Here is a 20,782-nt window from a genome sequence, read left to right as displayed (position 1 = left end):
CAGAACAGTAAGGAAAATTTGTAATTTCTTTAAAATGTCTGTGTAATCTGTAATTGTTTTTAAGAATGTTTGAAAAGGACGTTCAAGAGTTTGCATCAATTGTAAAGGAATCATTTGCAATTTTTTTGGATAATGAAAAATACTGACCCATGTGACCTGGTGACTCTTGACATGGAAGCAGTACCAACAGGAAGGAAGTTAGGAAAAAAGCTGTGTGGTTGACAGACACAAAAGACAGCTGCAGACACAGAGGAGAGCTGCAGCGAGAGGAGCTGGAGGCTGGAGGGTGAAGGCGATCAGTGCACAGATGCAAACACAAAGGACTGGATTTTACAGAGGAAAATATTCCCTGCTCATTCCACCCACTTCAAACCCGGCTGCCCCACAGCAATATTACATGGGGGAAGGGGGAGTGGTGGGGTAGCCTTGGTTGATTTAGAGTGAGACCTCTGCCCTCATATGGGAGGAGGTACCCCCTCCCTCCCATTGGCTGCTGACCTCTAGTCCCATCAGTGCCAAGATTGGGTAGTAGCCGCTGAATCGGGTAGCAGACCCCAAAGACTATCTGTCATGGATCCTGGTCCTCAAGCAAGTCCAGGGATTTTGGACCGATTCGCCTGGCAGACCCCAGAAAGGGGGAAATAATGGATTTTAGAGGCCAAGGGGGTGGGATGCGGGGGGGAAGCAGAGGCTTAAAGGGGAGTATGATCTTGAAGGGGGAGGTGCCTCTGATGGGCACATGGCACCTCCCAAATGAGGCACCTCCTTCCTGCCCGACAGCAGCCTATGCAGTAGAAGTTGCATCAGTCTTCACTAAAGAGGATACAAATAGCATTCCTGAAGCAGCTATAAATCAGGAAATAGAAGGGAAAGAGGAACTCAGGAAAATTACAATCACTAGAGAAGTGGTACTGAGTAAATTGTTGGAGCTGCAGGCTGAAAAATGTCCGTGTCCTGATGGACTTCATCCTAGGGTCTTAAAAGAAGTGGCTAGTGAGATAGTTGATGCATTGGTTTTAATTTTCCAAAACTCCCTGGATTCGGGGAAGGTTCCATTAGATTGGAAGATAGCAAATGTAACTCCATTACTCAAAAAGGGAGGCAGACAAAAAGTGGGAAACTACAGGCCAGTTAGCTTAACATCTGTCATAGGGAAAATGTTAGAAGCTATCATTAAAGAAGCTATAGCAGGGCACTTGGATAAGTTCAAGGTAATGAGCGATAGGTTATCAGGGGTAGGCAGGATTCAGATTTGAGGTTACTACAGATCAGCCATGATCTTATTTAATGGCGGAGCAGGCTCTAGGGGCCGAATGGCCTACTCCTGCTTCTTGTTGTTATGCTGAGCTACCTGCCTTGCCTCCACCTTCCCCTGCCAAAGGTAATATAGTGGTGGAGGTGGAATGAGGCCCCTGTGGCACTGAACGGCTTCAAGAGGCCCAAAGGTGGGTGGGTTGCCTGACCCCTGCCCTGCCCACAATAATATGGGCCACCCATTGTATTTTATCAGTCTCCCATCTTCAAATACACCAGTGGCAGAAAGCAGACTGAGACAGAAATAGGATTACAGAGAATTCTTGTGAGGAGAAGAAGCAGATAGCTCTCAGGATAAGGTCAGTTTTTCTGTTTGGCAGAATGGGGAGATGGCAGTGTAGTGGTAATGTTACTGTACTAACAATGCAGAGGCCAGGGCTAATGCCCTGGGGACGCAGTTTCAAATCCCACCACAGCAGCTGAATTAAATTAAAATAATAAATCTGGAATTGAAAGCTAGCCTCAGTAATGCTGACCATGAAACTATCACCAATTGTCATAAAAACCCATCTGGTTCACTAGAGAAGGAAAATTTGCCATCCTTACTCTGTCTGGCCTGCATGTGACTCCAGGCCCACAGCAATGTGGTTGACCCTTAACTGTCCTATGATATGGTCTTGGAAACCACTCAGCTCATGGGGGCAATTAAGGATGGGCAACAAATGCTAGCTTTGTCAGTGACATGCACATCCCACGAAAGAATAAATAGAAAAGGAGCCAGAAGTTCTTGGAGATGCTGTGTGAGCTGGCTGAAAAGATCCAAACCTGGAAGCTTCATGAATAGCTAGAAGATTCTAAACAGTTGTGTTTTCCAGAAGTGGCCAAACGGTGAACTAGGGTGCAATTCATCGGTTAGTTGAAAAGAAACTCTGGAAAGCTACACCATTGGGACTGTTGTGACCTGAGGGAAAGAAAGTTCGTAGAAGTGTGCCTTGCTGATGATAATTGTACCTGTGAAACTCGAAGGTGAAAGCTATTATCAGATAGGTCTCCTGACCTACCCTGCATGAATAAAGAACAGCATATTGTGTAGCTACGTAGTGCCATGTTTGTCTGAGGAGTGATGTAAATATTTGTTGTTGTGTGAGACATATCTTTGTTCCATTGACTATTTAAAGCAAAATTTACCTTTTTATTTGAAATATAATTTGCCTGTTAATTCATGTTTAATTTGTGTTGATTCTGATTTGTATTAAAGTAAAAGTTACAATAAGTGAAATCTTGTTGGTAATTTCTTCATTTGGGGATCTTTCAGTAAAATTGGTTATTTTGATTTACGGTTTCCCCATGGGGACCACAACACCAGAAAATAATTTCCTGCTCTGCTCAGATCCTAAAACTGTCTGTATTATTACTACAGCAAGTTATTGTAACAATGGGCAGAATCGACCGGTCCTGTTGGCAGCAGGCGTCATGGCGAGCATGAGCAGATAATATGGCGAGAAGGCCATAAATCATCATCGTGAAACCAGTTTGTAACTGTCTGCTCCACCTGTCAATGGTGGGCTGCGTCTCTCACAGTCACACGATGGGAACATAATTTCAATACTCTAGCATCTCATTATAAGCCCTTCTCGCCAGAATCACCCTCCACCCCAGTGGACCATCTGGGCAATCATGCCAACGTGTTTCACAACTGTACATAAGCGACATGCACCTGGCGAGCTGCATTTCGCTCGGGACTTTGAGGTCTGTTTTGCCTACCATGCTTCGGGCAGCACTCACAGTCATCAGCGCCAGGCTTCACAAACAGCACCACATCACTTTTAGGGGGGCTCATGGGCAGGTCCCTACCTACAAGACCAGCCATAAAATGGGGGTGGCTTTTCAACAACTGCAGGGCTAGGGTTGTACTGGGGAAGGGGGATATCCCAGAGTGTGTGTGGGGACACAAGTTGATCTGTGCAAGTGTCCTTAAGGTAGTAAGAGCTGAGGAGTCAGTTTCCAGAGGAGGTGAGGCCAAATGGAGATGTGAGGGTGTATGTGAGAGAGTGAGTGGTGATGTTCCTTGAGCTGGCAGTGAGTGAGATTAGAGTGAATGCGTGATGGCCTTGTGAGTGTGTGAGTTTAGAGTGATGAGATAGTTGCCTTACCCTGGCAGCGTAGTTGATATCATTCATTTGTTTTCTGCACTGGATGGCTGACCTTTTGTGTGCAGAGTTGGCACTGACCACCTCTGCCATCACCAACCAAGCCGGAGTGGTACCTCCTACTGCCAGAGCAAGGCTAGAGGACATCGCAGCGGGCCTTCACAGTGTCCAAAAGGCCTCCCAGGGATGTCACTGAATCAGGGGGCTGCAGTATTCTTGGGTTTTAGGACCATGTCTTCACCGGAGGAGTCCTGGGCTGCAAACATTGAGAACTGTGCGCGCGGCTGCAATTTAAATATGGCACCTGGCATGAGGAAGCAACGAGGTAAAGGCGTGGCGGGAAAACCGGAGACCACCCACCAGCCAGACGGCGTTTTTCCTGTAGCTGCATAATCAATGAGGTGGGAAGGAGATGATACGGTACAAAAATCCTTCATTGTGGCAGGCAGATAAAATGTCTTTTTTCACACCCGCTATCGCACTGAATGCAAATCTGGAATGATTCTGCCCAATGTATTTCAATATCAGTCTAAATTTATATCACTGTGATTATAAAGGAAGGTTTTTAAAATGTAATCTTCCACCAAAATGATAGATATTTCATATAAAAAGGGATTGATAGCACAGCAGTAATGTTACTGGCCTAGTAATCCAGGGGCTCGGGAAATGCTTTGGAAATGTGAGTTCAAATCCCATCATGGCAGCTCAAAGAGTTTAAGTTCAATTAATCAATAAATCTGAAATTGAAAAGCAAGCACGAGTAATGGTGACCATGAAACACAGGATTATTGTGAAAATCCATCTCCTTCACTAATTTCCTTTAGGGAAGGAAATCTGGTATCTTTACCTGATCAGGCCTACATGTGATTCCAGAAATGACTTAACAAGCTGCTAACTTGTATCAAACCACCACAGAAAAAAGTGAAAAAATAAATGAAACCTGACAGATCACTCGACATTGATCTTAGGCACAGGAAACAACAAAGGCTGCTCTGTTGGCCCTGCAATGCCCTCCTCACTGATATCTGAGGACTTGTGCCAAAATTGGGAGACTGAGTAAAGCAACAGCCTGACATAGTCATATTCACCAATTCATAACTTGTAGCCAGTTTCCCAGACTTAAAGGCACATTGCATTCAGTACAAGTTGAGTTCCTAGAAATATCATGCTCGAGGCCTGACCACACCCGCCAATGGAACTAATTACCATTTCTTCTAATTGTGGGCCTTCGAGGGGACTCTAAAAATTTCTTTGATGCAATGACACTAATAGACACAATTTAAAAGCTTTTGAATTCTTTGTAATTTACTAAGAAACTGTTTACTGTTCACATGTATGAACGGCAAATTCGCCAGTAAAGTATTTTAAAGTAATTTCCAGTTACTTAAAAATTGGGTTTCTCACAGCTGGTGGACTGCACACTTGTATTTTTTGTGATGAACTTATTTTCAGCTGCGTTAATGCCACTGTACCAAGTTGCCACTGTTGAAAACAACGGGCAGAATTTTCCCCCTGTGCCTCCGATCGTCGCCCCCAATTGGGGGCGTGCTACCATTTTATGTGGGCGGGCCAATTAAGTCCCGCCCAGCGTGACATCTGCACAGAAGCGCTATGCGCTCCCTTTGCGGGCAGGTGGGGGGATTCCCTGAGCCGAGAGTGCGCTCTTTCGCACATGTTCGTGAATGAGCGCACTCATCTCCCTGAGGCTAAGAGCTGCCTCAGGGAGATCGGCTCTACAGTAAAAAATGTTAAAAATAGAAAAAAACAATTTCCCTGACATATGTCCCCTCCTGTGACACTGTCACGTGAGTTGGGACATGTCCGTCACTTTTAAATTCAGTTTAATTACATTTTTTAAAACCTACATGAAACCTCATCCCACCCGTGGATGAGGTTTCATGCTTTTTCTAATGCCCGCCAGGGCTCCTGGCCTGCCCGCCAGGGCTCCTGGCCTGCCCGCCAACCTTAAGGTTGGACGGGCAGGTCCATTAATTATTTCAGTGACTCTGTCAATGGCCTCAATTGGCCATTGACAGTTCAGCGGGCTCACAGCTGATTTTGCTGAGCCCCCACCTACCTGAAAATTTAAATGGGGCGCGGTGATGTCAGGAGTTCCGCCTGACATCATCCCGTGTCATTTTACACGTCAGCGAGGGGGCCATGTCAGCTGACTGGGAAATCCTAGCCAACATTTTTTTAAAAGCAAAATTACGTTCCAAAACACTGCCCAACTGCACTGGCTCATGGAAGATTTTAAATTCAGTGTATGTAAATGAGTTTCAGTGGAAATTTGATAAAATAAAACAACTGCTCAAAACAACACAGTACAATTTGACCTGGATCACCAATTGCACCCGAAGGAGAAACTCTATCCCCATATTTCCTGCAATAGTTAGAGAAAAAGCAGGATATTTATGGCTCATGCATTGAACTCAAAATTTTTTGTATTTGTCAGTATGATCCTTATATCATACAGCTGATGCCTTGTGGGACAAATTGCACATTCAGACACTTGTGGGTAAGTCTCATTTCTTAAACACGCATACCAGGAAAGCAAATAAGCAACAGCAGAAAATCACTTCCATTCTTACTGAATTTAACTGGTTGATTTAGGACGACTCATGTCTTCCCCAATCATTCAGCATATTAATTCTGGATCTCACGTGAATAATGACCACTTGTGGAGACACATTGTGGAATTGTACTACAGCCTCCTGGTGAGGAGGGGAAGGAATAAAATACATGTAGTATTATCTACCTTCAGGGAGATTCACACGCTAATGTTAACTGTAAGCCCTTGGTGGTGATGACAGGGGAGTTTACGTCACTGGCTTCTTAAGTTTTTGTGACTTCTTATCGCAAAAGCCACTTTTTAAAGATACTTGTGAAACTGTTTCCAATCTAACTCTTTCACTTGGTGAGAAACATTTTGATTGCACAAAAATGCAAATTAAATACATCATAATGCATCACTTGTTAATACATTTTCTTGCTAAAAACATGGATGTTAAAGTTCAAATGTTTCTTAGGCCTCTGAAGAATGCAGCAGCATTCCCTCAGCAGAACTATTTTGCAAAATTCCATTTTTTAACATCGAAGCTCTGGCAAGTGTGACAGAGAGGTGGCCAGATGTAGCTTTGTGCTATTCTGTTAAACAGTGAATTTTAGCAGTGCCATATACAGATACCAAATGAAGGGTAAGCGCATTTTCAAAGGGGGAGAGAGAGAATCAGGGAGCAATTTGTCACCTGGTTGCCCACTGATCTTAAGACCATTTCAGGTGCAGCACTGATAGGCGGGAGCAGACTGCTCGCCTGTTCTGTTGACTACAGTTGCTGTATGGCCTGGGAAGGTTTCTAAATGGAATGTTAGAGAAAATGTGATAACCTGATTTTAAAAAGACAAGGGGCGGGATCGTCCCAAATTTGCACTAAGTGTGGTAGCGGGCGAGTAAGATGATGTTTTAGCCACTGGCCGCGATGGTGGGACGCCATATCATCCGATTAGTTATGTATTCCCAGGAAACACACAGTTTGGATGGCAGGCGGGCTCTCATTCACCTGCCACGTCATTTCCTTGCTGCTTCATCATGCCAGGCAGCATATTTAAAGTCCAGACATGCGCACACATCTCAGTGCTTCCAGGCCAGGACTACTGCAGGGAAGATGTCCACGAAAGGCAAAAAGACTGCAGTCCCCAGGTTTAATGGACGTATCACTGGAACGCCTTTCGGATGCCATGGAGGCCCACTGCATTGTCCTTTGCCCCCCCTCTGGCCGCAGGATGGGCAGCGCTGTGACCAACCAGGCTTGGTAGGTGATGGCAGTGGTGATCAGTGCCAATATTGCACAGAAGAGGTTGGCCATCCAATGCAGATAGAGGATGGATCATCTCATCCGTGCAGCCAGAGTATGGCAACCGTCTCATCACTCTAAACTCACACACTCAAGCCCATCACACATTCACTGGCATCTCACTCACTGCCAGCTCAAGAGACATCACCACCCATTCTCACACACACCCTCACATGTCCATCTGGTCTCATTTCCTCTGGAGACTACCTCCTCAGCCCTCACCATCTTGAGGCCACTTGCACAGATCAACATGTGCCCCACACACACACCCTGGGATACCCTCCTTCCCCAGTGTAGCCCTCACCCTGCAGCCTCTTCCCTTGCCTGAGGCCACTTCTACACCTTTGTCAAGTAAGCCCTAGCCCTGCAGCCACTGAAAAGCCACCCACATATGGCTGATCTGGTAGGTAGAGACCTGCCCTTGAGCCCCCCAAAAGTGATGTGGCGCTGGTTGTGAAGCCTGGCACTGATGGCTGCGAGTGCTGACCGAAGTAAACTAGGCAAACAAACCTTGAAGTCTCGAGTGAAGTGCAACCTGCCAGGTGCATGTCGTGTATGTGCTGTTGTGAAACATGTCAGCGTGTTTTCACGCCGATGTGGGCAGGCAATCCAGCACGAGGTGGCGGGGGGGAGCGATTCTGGCAGGCTGGCCTAATAATGATATGCAGGTGTATTACAATGAGGTTCCCAACATCCGATGGCGGGAAATCTGGCTCACCATCGGCATGCTGAGCAGACAATCGCAAACTAGTTTCATGCCGTCGTGAAACCAATCGCGCCATATTGTCCGCTCACGCCACCGAACACGCCTGATACCGGCGGGCACAGAAAATCCCGGCCAAGGGGCAGAATCATCTTATGGCTGGTCTGGTAGGTAAAGACCTGCCCATGAGCCCCTCTAAAAGTGCTGTGGTGCTGTCTGAGAAACCTGGTGCTGATGATCGAGAGTGCTACCTGAAGCAATGTAGGCAAACAAACCTTGAAGTCTCAAGCAAAGTGCAGCTCACCTGGTGCATGTCGCTTATGTACAGTTGTGAAACACGTCGGTGTGCAATCATGCTGACGTGCTCGGATGATCCAGAGTGGGTGGATGATTCTGGTGAGCTGGCCTTATAATGATATGCAGATGTATCATAATGATGTTCCCGACATCCGATGGCAGGAAATGTGACCCACCAATGACAGTCAGAGCAGATGATTGCAAACTGGTTTCACAACGTCATGTAACTGATTTTTGGCCTTCTCGCCATATTGTGCGCTCACGCTGCCAAACACACCCGACACCAGCAGGCACGGAATATTTCGCCAAGGATTTTGTCCATTAAAATCTTAATAGTTTACAATATTTTTTATGATTACAAATTGACAACTATTTTCCTTTTGGAGTTTGAGAGAACAGATTTGCCCATATGCTAGTGGCTAAAAAGGTTAGAATAAAAGGGGTCAATGGTACATTCTTCAAATCGTTTATGTGTGACATCATTCTGCAGAAGGTCATGTGCTGGAGGAAATACATTTTTTTAATGTTTTGTGACGCGATGCAGAAAGGGGAATTATGGTCTAATGGTAGCAAAGCGTTACAGATGTCTGTGGTCCTCAAATGATTTGCTAGCGGTATCTGTACAAGAACTGCACTCACTCATTCATATACAAGGCCCAAACCAACAAAGGACCACATACACCTTCGCATGTAATCCCCCAGACATTTGTTTAAGAATTGCATATAGGGCACATTGCTGCATGGCATTTTTAAAAAGGTTTATGTTAAGTCAGCAGAAATTAACTTCTGCCAGCGAACAGCAGGTTTATTGCAAGTGTATTGTTGAAAGTTCAGTGGCAGAAGTACAATAGCACAGGACGATTGGTGTGAAGAGAGAAGAAAATAATTTATTCTGTAAAGTATAAGCTCTATTTATATGCATATTTTACAGTTTCCTAATAGGCAGAAATCATTCCTAAATCCCTACTTGTTCTCCAATTAGCCAGTTAGAGTTAGCATTCCTCCTATATGCAAATAGACACATCTGTTCTCTCAAACTCCAAAAACAATATAGATATCAAGCTCTAATCATAAAAAATAAAGAATTGTGAACAATTAAGACTTTAATGGACAAAATCCTTGTCTTTTTAAAATCAGGTTATCTCATTTTTTTCTAACATCCCATTTAGAAACCTTGCCAGGCCATACAACAGCTGCAGGCAAGGTGCAAGGTGAGCAATCTGCTCCCACCAATCAGTGCCGTACCTGAAATGGTCTTAACAGATAAGTAGTAATACAGTACTGGTGTCTTTGTTTTATTTTTCTGTGCACTGAATATTTTGACTTGACTAAGCACATTAGTTAACATGTTAACATGCTTTTGCACGTCAATATCTTTTTGTGAAAGACCTTTTTTAGACTTTTAAAAAATTTACATTGAGCTGCTTTTACAAATATTACATATTTCTTAACATACAGAGAGAAACTGAATTTCATTTCTCTCACGAACCTTTATGAATCAAAATAAGAAATGCATTTTATGGAACTATCAAAATCTTTTCTTGGCGTATAGCTTTAAGTACCAAAACTGCGGCGGCCTTCAAAGGGTTGCCTTAGAGTCTGTTAAATCAAGAAAATATTAGATGGACTTGATCTACTCTCTAGCCGTTTTTATAGGCACCGCATAGGAAGCTTAACTGACAAATTATATACGCACTTATCCAGATTCCACTGTGAAGTTACTGAGCTGTGTGGCAATCAGATACAGGTTTGTTTTTGCAGCTCACAAACAAGGAAAACATTTTTTTAAAACAGCTACCTAGAAATAGTCGACCATATCTGTTATCTTATCATGAATATTCTCTGCAAAGTGCTACTAACTAAATTTGGAACCATGTTTTGAATACTTGTGAAGGGTTTCTGAGCCTCGGCATTTATTATCAGTGATCAAACCACCTATGTGCAAGAGGAAATCGTCGCCTTTGGATCAGAAAGTTAAAAAGTTAAACTGAACAAGTAATGGTGCTGTAGCATGCTAGAACTTTGAAGTCTGACCAAAGATTAATTAGACATGTCCTTCAGCATTTAAACTCAACTGTTAACAACAATCATTTTGAAAACTTTTTTTTTCACTTTTTGATCCCAACAAGAATACTTCCATCTTGTATTAAGAGCTTGGTGACTTGTAAACAGTAAGAATGAGGCCACACACAACAATGTTCATATTTTGTTGTACAAATGTTCGTATACTGGGTTATTCAGAAAAGTGACTGAAAACAGTAGGAAGATACAATGATACAATTGCATTCAGCAGCCGTTTCTCTGTTCCAATATTAAATATGGTGGGTTACAATATGACTTTAACATGCCATTTTAATAAAATATTAGCAGTGAAGAGATGTATGTCCTTAGTACAAGGAATATGGCGCATTCACAAACAGTGCTGTATCAATTTCCCCTTTTATTACGCCACTCTAAAGCATGTATTAAAGCTGTAAGAAAAATAGTCACAATTCATGCATGTGACAGGCTTAGCTGATCAGGTGCCTTGTTAAAATATCAAGAGGTCAAGATTATTGATGAATGGTTTCCATTTTTAATTCTGTAAACTTGGAACTGATTGCCACTATAATTTGATGTTATGTCGTCAGTTTTGTGATAATCGTGTTTTAATAATTAAAAATGCACTGATCCATTTTCATTCTTTTCTTATTTACATGGACACTTTTAAATCAAACTAATCTCCTTTGTAAACAACATAGGACAGGATGCATAATGCAGGGATAACAAATATATTTCAAATTAATACGAGAAAGAAAGATACTTAGGTTGTGGATCCTTCAAAATCATTTGCCTCTCCTGATCAGAGTTTTATGAAGACTATGGTAAGAATTTTGTTATACAGACCAAGGACGTACACTTTTTAGGTTTTTTAAATATATAATTCTATGACAAAATCTTTTCTGATTTACTTTGTGTACTTCAGAGTTAGAAACTCATTGATGGGATGTGGAATCTCTGAACAGCAGATGGTTCTGAAAGTTCTCAGTAAACATTTTCAGTTTTTCTTGGAATTACTTAACTAAGTAATTAGCCAATCAGGAACTTTTATCACGACAATGCAAAACTGTTCACAGTGAAAAATACATTTAATAATTACTATCTTAAAATTTTACCACATTGAAAAAGTCAAATAATTACATAAAACAGGCTTTTATTTATAGTGCCATCCATGCAATGGAACATAAGTATGCATAAGCTTCACCCATTTGAATACATATGTACATTTATACTAACAAAAAACAAAATAACAAATGTCTGTCCACTGCAAACAGTCAAGCTGTCTACTTCCCTATATTTTAATTTTGTGAAATACAACATTAAAATGTACAGCATTCACTTTTTGGCAGCTGTCATATGATGAAGATGACCAGACTTTAAAAGCTGTATTTCTTAATATTATTGGATAACCATCTTATATAAATTTATATCCTAATACTGCAAACAGAATGTAACTTTTTTTTGCTTTAAATTCACTATTTTAGAGAAACCTAACCTCTAGCGTACACCCATTCGAATCAAACGCCAGCTTAAATACTGTCAGAGTTGTCCCTCGGATACAATTTTGAATGTGTTTCTCAGCTCTTGCCACATGCATCTAACAGAACTCTATAATGTACCTATCAGAATTGTTTTCTGCAAATTTTTAATGATTTGTATTGCATGGTAATCCATGCACCATTTCTCAAAACTTAGTAAATACAATTAAGAATTAGTGTTAATTTTTAAGCCACTACAGTTCTTGGAGGATTCAACTTTGGCCCACTTCTGCTTCTGATCAGTCTTTACACAAACATCCTTCACTTACTACTTCCACCATCCATAGTTCTCAAAGAGTTCAATAGCCTTGCTTTCTGACGCTCCAGAATCCAGCTGTATACAGTATTCACAGTTGAACAGCTATTGCTTTTGAATCATTGTATGTAGCCCTTAAAGAATTAATAGCTTCAACATTTGACTCTCCCTATTTACAATTCTCATAAAAAGCATCTCTACATAGTTCTCAAAGAGTTAACCGAGTGAAGAGTCTCGGTGTATCGATTCTGAAAAAAAAGACTGTCAGGATTTAACAGGTTCAAATTCTAATTCTCACTTAGTCTTCGATAACTGAGCAGTTTTAAATGTATTCTCCCTGTATTAGTTTGCAAACAAATAAACGGTTTCAGTTTGTGGCACTACAATCTACCTAGCCTTCAGCCATTTTCACCACAAGCAAAAAATTGAGCTTCCAAACTTTGAATGAAGTGTTATCACTTTCTCCTTGGTTCATTTTTTGATTACTTAATTGTGATCGAATGACATACGCTCTCTTCTTCCTAAGATATGTATCAATCCCCAGGTTTTTGTGTTGTACCTTAAATCAATGGGCTATATAATGTTTTTTGATATCTGGTAGTTTTCAGCAACAGATATCCAATGATAACTTTCAAAGGGTATTCAGCCTGGGGACAAATAAGAGGTCCATTTTATAATTGCAGTAAAATCCCCTAGACTGCCGAATCACATTTGAATCTTAAAACATTAATTTAAAAAAGCCTCATCTACAATAAGCACAATTCTGGAGTAACTACATCAGTTGACAGCCTGATCAGGGTTTACACATTACATTTACTGTACTTACCTGTGAGCAACACCAATTTCTGACAGTCTGAAAAAGCACAAAGCTGTTTTCTTTAATTTTTTTCACTGCCGGCTAAGAAATATCTTTATAGAATTTGACTTCATTATTTTAGACTGTTCACCTCCTCGAGTTTTACGCTTTTCCCCCCTCCAAAATTTCACTTTAGGATTTTTGGATCTTTTACATTGCTGGCCTTTAAACAGTTACTGTTACAAGTTTGCCCTAATTTCTTTTAGTAACAGTGAATAAAGTTGTGGTATCACAATGAATAGCAGAGAACTACTCTCCCACACATTGGAAAAAGGAAGCTGAGAGTGGGGTTTTCTCTGTAGGAGGGTACTGTGTATACCAATGCTACCACCCAATAACAGATTTTGTATTGGAAACCTATATTTGATGTTCACACTTCGATCAAGGGGAACTCCATGGTGGACCTGAGTGCAGTTTATCAAAGAACTACTTGTATCCAGGAGTACTCTGCCTCTGTAGGTCCAGAGGATGAAAATAGCTCATTACTAGTAGGTAATAAGGGTAGAAATTGGTCGGTGTTTTGCCCATTTTACACCTGAAGAAAATCATACCAATTTGGCAGTGGGGCGGCTTATTTCTAATCCACACAGCTGTTGAATTTAGCGCAAAATTCGTAAGGCCCATTTTTGAAGTGTCCTGGGAGGATGCCCAAAATCAGCAATGGACCCTGTGAGTATGTTAATTATTGGTCTAAAAGGTCCCCTTGCTGAAATAAGACAGTGAAGAGTAGGGTAAGCACCTGCTTAGCCCACCCAGGATTCCTCAGTGGCACCTGTGGGGACCACATCATCCTGTGTGGCCAGGAGCAGCAGAAGAGCTGCCGTGACTCCACATGCATTACAGTCCCTCCCACCCACCTCTGTAGCCTATTACAAACCCCTCCCCAGAACTTGCCTGAGGGCTGCTGCCAATGAGGTAGGTGGCCCAACATTGAGGGCTTCCCTCAACTGAAAAGCCTGTGGAGGTGCAACCAATGCTGGCAGTTTACCCTGAATATGCTGAGACCCCAGGACCAATTCACATGTCTCCTAGTCTGGATATTCACTGCTTGCAAAATACTAGCTTGGTGAATTTTTACCTAAAGTTTTGCCACCAGCACGATGTTGACATAAGTACCAAATGTAAAAAAAAAAGTCCCAACGGTGATACAAACAACTTCCTAATATTTAATGAGAACTAAATTTGACCACCCCTGAAACCGGTATTGGGATGCACAATTAACCCACATTTTTGACTGCAAAGCAGACGTAGTACTGCATCCTCCCTGATGTTTTATACAATTGCAGCATTGGGCCAGCCCTAACCATGCTATTAATTAGCTAGAGGCCTGAGCAGGGAGCCAAGATCATGAGCGGCTAGCACCAGTTAAAGCTGGCCTGTTCTACTTAAAGCTACACTGCAATTTTTAAAGGGGAGGTGTAATGTGGCTAAAACAGGTGCTGGGAGTCCTTTGTGAGCTGTATCTGACTTGGGAAAGACAGAAGAATAGCACAACTTGGAAGAGAGCATACTGAAGGTTTTCAGACTTTGCACAGTGGTCCTTGATGGAGGAGGTGCAAAGGAGGAAAGATGTCCTGTATCCACAGGAGGCTTTCCAGACATGCTCAGAAGGCAGTGTGACCAGATGGCTGCGGAGGTCAATGCTACAAGTCCAGCCCTGAGGACCTGAATGCAGTGCCTCGAGAAGTTCAATGAACTCCCACGAGTGGTCAAGGTCAGTGAATTCATTTACAAATGCCATATCCTACCAACTCAACAATAGCCTTAGAAAATGCTCGAATTGCCACTCTGCCATCATTCACCTACAACAACAACAACAACTGGTATTTATAAAGCACCTTTAACATAACATCCCAAGGCACTTCACAAGAGTGTTAAAAAGCAAAATTTGACACTGAGCCACATAAGGGGATACTAGGGCAGATGACCAAAAGCTTGGTCAAAAAGGTAGATTTACAGTGTAGCTTAAAGGAGGAAAGAGACGTGGAGAGGCAGAGAGGTTTAAGGAGCAAATTCCAGAGCTTAGGGCCTAGGCAGCTGAAGACATGGCCACAGCGATTAAAATCAGGGATGCTCAAGAGGCCAGAATTAGAGGAGTGCAGAGACCTCGGAGGGTTGTGGGCTGCAGGGGATTACAGAGATAGTGAGGGCAAGACCATGGAGGGATGTAAAAACAAGGATGAGAATCACCTAATAACCTAGTTTCTATCAATCAGCACTCATACCTAACATTCATTTGTTGCACCACACACTTGGCATTACTGAAAGCCTCACACCCACAGACCAGAGCTTGCACACACAGCCTGCTATTCATGACAGCCACATCGGCTTAACACATTGCATCACATTCGTTAACACACATCCCCTTCTCTCGCAGGACGGGGTGGAGCACAACTGGAGACAGCAGGAGTTAAGCAGGAGGGAACAGGCGCACCTGCAAAGCCTGACCCCTCTGGACGAGATGGTGTTGTCCATTTATGCGCGTTCCATTGCTGAACTGCTGGCCAGCGAAGGCACTGAAACCATCAAATCTGACAGTATCCTCATTCCTAATCCTCCTCATATTCCAACTCCCCCTTATCCCACACTCTCTGACACAGTACTGCCATTTAATTTCGGACTCACAACCACCAGTTCAGACACCACATGTAATTTAGAGGATAATACAGAGGGGGAATCTGCAAGGGTGGAGACACCAGGCACGAGTGTCCTGCTGCCAAGGCAGGAGGCAAGGTTGCACACAAATTCTGCTGCAGGAGTCTCAGATGAGCACTTCGATGGGACAGCATACAGAATGCTGATGTGTGTGCACCACAGAAATGCTTGGTGCATTGTGAAGCCTGCCAGAAATCCTACAGTTAATGTTGAGGAGCATGGAGCAGTCTGGCACCAATTTGGCACAGGATTTTATGAAGAGCTTGGAGCCCATCCTTTCATGCTTGGAAGTGATAGCTATCAGCACATTTGTGACATTATCGCACAAGCAGCTTCCACCAGAGTCTGAGTGTTGCAGTGGGAGTTCAGGCTGGTGTCATGCAAGTAAATTTGTTGCCATGCAAGCTCAGTCCACTGTCGTTGTGCAATTGCTTCATGTTGATATGACTGCAACTGCCTTGAGTGGGAGATCTGAAACAGGCATCTTCAAAATCTGGAACAAAATCAAGCAAGGCTGTTTAATAGCCCCCATAACTATTTACAATCTACCTGACAGTGGCTGTTCACATCATCAAAGATCAACTGCCCTCTGATGTCAGTGTTAAATACTGCCGAGATGGAAAACTCTTTAAGCTCAGTCACCTCTGTGCCAAAACTAAACAGATCACCAATGATGTACATGATGTACAGTTTGCAGGTGACTGTAGTGTCGTTGCCCACTCTGCACCAGATTTGCAAGCCACTCTCAACCTCTTCAATTTTGCAATGTTGCCAAAAACATAACTCATATATCACACCTGGTCAACCAAATATTCCACCTCCCATATATGTTGAAGGAGAGACTCTGGAATATGTTGAGCACTTCCCATACCTTGGCAGCCACCTCTCTCAAAAGGCCACCGTTGATGATCCAACGCTGGGTCAGCAGCGCCAGCTCAGCCTTCTATAAACTCTGGCAGCAAGTGTTTGACACCAAAGATCTCCACAAGTCAACAAAAGTCCTAGTGTACAGAGCAGTGTCGTCATCACCCTCCTGCACTGCAGTGAGACTTGTACTGCGTATCAGTAAAACATAAAAGCGCTAGAGAAATTCCATCAGCAAAGCCTCCGTTGTACCCTCTAGATTCAATGGGTGGACCATTGAAGAAATGTTAGTGCCCTTCTTGAAGCGAACTCCACAAGCATTCAGGCAAAACTCCTGCAAAATCAACGGGACACAGTGTCTGGATGGCCGAAAACTGTCTCACCAGGCCCTGTTTTCTTAAATCTCAAATGGCCAATATTCCAGGGAAGGACAAAGCAAATGCTTCAAAGACACTCTGAAGCCCCCTTTGAAGCATGGCAGCATTGACATTAATAACTGTGAGGAGCTTGCTACCAGTTGTTCAAAAATGGCGACAACTTGTCCATTTATCTACATCACACTTTGAGTCACAACCTCTTAATGATGAGGCAGAGCAGCGACAGAGAAGGCAAGAAAAGAAAGCAAAGCCTGCACTCCTGATCCCACTACCTTATGTGATGTCCTGCCCCACATGCCCAAAGATCTGTAGGTCAAAAATCAGCCTGTTCAGTCACATGAAGACCATGCCCAAAACTCATGAGCCCGATGCCATCCTTGAACCGAGGGACAGCCGGCAACGGACAGCAGTGTGAAAAGCAGCAGCTCAGTAATCAGTGCTCCAACAGATTATTAGGATCGCTAGGGCACTGCCCTGGGAGTGTGGCAGTGATTCCATGGAGCACAAACCTGATGCCCTCTCTCAGGATAACAGCATTCGCTGTCCCACTGCTGCCACTGTTCCAGTGTCCTTGCTGGTGCCTGTCAGTCAGCCAGCCCAGACCGCTGCCATCCATATTGAGCTGGTGGAGGATGACTTTTGTATTCAATAAGGAATGGTTTGATTTATAAATTGAACTATTTATTTTGTGTTGGCAAGTATTTTTATATTGTGGCTAAACAGCACCGTGATGGTCAGGGACAGAGGGAAGGGAAGGTGTGGAACTGGTGGTGAATGGGAAATCGGGTTACTGTTATTGCACTCGGATGAGCTCTTTACCAACAGCCTGGGGAGAAAGCAGTTGTCTACGTTGCCTCTTCTCTTCCTCTTGCGCCTCTCCTCCTCCTCTTCTTCCTCCTGTTCCTGAGTTGCACAGCTCTAGCTGGTGGCAAGGGTTGTGCCCTCGTGATGGCGAGTTTATGCAGCATATAGAAGACCACTGCAAATCTTGTCACTTGCTTTGCCAAGTACTGCAGAGTTCCTCAAAACATGTCCATGTAGGAGAGGAATTGTTTCAGCCTAGCAATGGTCTGCTCTATTACATTTCCTGTGGCAGGCAGCATGGCTTTCATTTCAACCCACGTATGCTTGGGTTGTGCACCAGAATTAGCATCTATGTGGTCAAGCAGATAGCCCTTGTCATACAATAAAGACCCTTTGGTTTGCTGTGGTACCTCAAGTATAGCTGGAATGCAGACTGATACAGAATGTAGGTAGCATGACTGCTGCCAGGATATCAGGCATTGCCCTGCATGATTTGTTACCTTTAGTCACACACCAGCTGGATATTGGGTGACTGTAATCTCTTTTGGTTGCAATAGGCCTTGTGGCACCCGCAACATGGGGCAGAATTTATTGTCCTCCCCTGTGGCAAATTTGGTGGTGGGGGGACATTTAATCAGGTGGGAAGGTGGTGGATGGCCTTCTGCCACCAATTGAGGCCCTTAAGTGGCCAATTAATTTCTAATTAAGGGCCTCATCCCAATGCCACTGCTCTGAGCCATGCAGGGAGCACGGCAAGCAAACCCACGTGGGGTTGCTTATGGGCTCCCGGTGGTGTTTCCTCATTCAAAGTCACTCAGTGCCTGATCGAGGGAGCCAGCAATGGGTAGGGGGGCCCACTGGGAGCCACTCCCCTGCCCTTGCAGCCGAATCCCCTCCCCCTTCTCCCGAGAACCCCACCCTGTGACCCTTCTCACGCCATTATTAGCAGCAGCCTATGATGCAACAATGAAGCGTCAAGTGGGTGCTGTGCTGGCAGGAGGCAGCAGTGGTGCTGCTGTTCTCTGATTGGTTGGCAGCCCTCAGCGGATGGGACTTCTGCCCCTAGGGTCCTTAATCCTGTCCAGTTAAGTGCCTGAAAGAGGCAATGTCAGCTCTCACCAGCTCTCTAGCTGGCAAGCGAGACCCTTCGCCACCATTAAATCCAGCCCGTGATGTGTATGCAGTTAATGACACCCTGCACCATGGGGAAGACTACAATCCTAGCAAAGCTGAATCTTCACTCTGCCTGCTTGGTGAGTAAATGAAAACTAGGTAGCTCTCAATGAATAGCGAGCATCATTGAACTCTCCCCCACCAACCAAAATCATACACCCCTTACTCAACTGTGGACAGCAAACAGAGTTATTGCAAACCTTTATAGCTCCAGTCTGGAAGAAGAAACCGCTTAAAAGTTTATCACCATGGTCATCTACACAGCCATGGGGCAATGCGGTCCTTGCCCTGCTCTAAGGTTGGAATGTGAATGCAGCAGGTGGTAGATTTTAGTGAGGACATCCTTACCAAAAGGCAGAAGTGCCGCACTGTGTTCCTCATTAAGATTCAGGAAGTAGAACTTCTCACTGAACACTGAGTGGATACGGCCTCCTGCTGAGGGCTCTTCTCCCCTTCCTCTTCTCCCCTCTTTCAGTTTGCCCTGCTCTGCATGTTCTCTGCTTTATCCCAAGGGGAATAATTAGTAGTGCACATGTGTGCAGGAGCAACTGATATGAGCAGTTTATTATATTAGTATAATGCTCTCATGAGCATAACACGTAGCCAGTGGCACTCAGCACTACCTGGGCGGGCGGGGGGAGGAGGGAGAGTCGGGGCCAGAGCTCCTTTGTGCATGCGCTCAAAAGAGCGCTTCAATCTCCTGGAGCTGCCTCAGGGAAATTGAATCGATATTAAAATTATTAAATAAAAGGTTCAAAAATTAATTTAAACATCTCCCCTCATGTGACTGTGTCACATGAGTTGGGACATACTTTAATATTTGTGGAAATGTATTTATTTATTTAATAAAAGCCTCCGGAAGCCTCATCCCGCTCGTGGATGAGGTTTCCTGAAAACCGTGAAGGCCGCTTGGGCTTTTCGCCCACCCGCCAACCTTAAGGTTGGGTGGGCAGCATTCAAAAGTAGTTCAATTAATTTCTTAATGGCCTTAATAGGCAATTTACTTTTCGGCGGGTGTGCAGCCAACTCCGGCGCATGCCCACCGACCGAAATATCATGATGGCGCGCAATGATGTTGGGACGCATGCCCGCCATCATCGTGCGTCACTTTACCCATCGGCGTGTCGGGCCCGCCCCTGCACGTTGACCCGAAAATTCTGCCCTTAATGTTTGATTGACTATTACACCGATATTTTTCCTCTTTTCATTTAACAATAAGCTTTTAAGTTTGCTATCTTGCTATTTTTTTGTCACCATACATTTCTTAACAATAAATTTGTGAATCATATGTTGAACAAGTAAGTCTGTGGATTTCTTTGGATGCCATTGTGCAGCTGGCCTGAGGATGGTGGCTGCAAAGAGCAGTCTGCATCTGGCAGCATCACATTTATACAGCAAGCTCCCAATCTACGCACCCATCGCTGAGAAAGGGTAGGAACGTGCTGGCAAATTTTAAACATTTCGAGCGAATCCACAGTCTCAAAACATTTTTAAAAATCCGTGCTTCTGTCCATGAAGTACTCAGGTCCAATGGACACTTGAGCACTTTTCAATGCAGGCTCAAAACCCCTTTAAATTCATTTTTCGTGTAGTGTGAAATGACCTCCCACAGGAATCTGACTACTCAATTTCAGAATCAAAGCAGGATCTGACTCCGAAGTTATAATGGCCACTCCTGCATCACTGGTAGAATTCTACACCGTGCCTCTGAACATCTTTCTATTCACACAATTTTGTTTCATTGGCAAACTTAGCCATTTTACTTTCCCATCCTAAGCAACAATTTGCATTTGTATAGCACTTTCAACACAGTAAAATGTCCCAAGGCGGGTCACAAGAGTTCAATCAGATAACATCTGGCACAGAACCACATACAGAAATATTAGGACAGGTGACCAAAAGTTTGGTCAAAGAGGTCAGTTTAAAGGGATTTATGGTGCTGAAGGCATGACACTAATAGA

General features: G+C 43.7%; 1 protein-coding gene across 1 annotated transcript in view; it reads right to left on the bottom strand.

The window, feature by feature from the left end:
* cd247 (CD247 molecule) overlaps positions 1 to 20,782 on the bottom strand; it is a 132,684-nt gene that overhangs the window by 86,563 nt on the left and 25,339 nt on the right. The gene's annotated exons all lie outside the window — the stretch shown is intronic.

Source organism: Cetorhinus maximus, chromosome 16, assembly GCF_964194155.1.
Source record: "Cetorhinus maximus chromosome 16, sCetMax3.hap1.1, whole genome shotgun sequence".
In the NCBI taxonomy this organism is placed as follows: Eukaryota; Metazoa; Chordata; class Chondrichthyes; order Lamniformes; family Cetorhinidae; genus Cetorhinus; species Cetorhinus maximus.
This window is presented reverse-complemented; position numbering and strand designations above follow the sequence as displayed.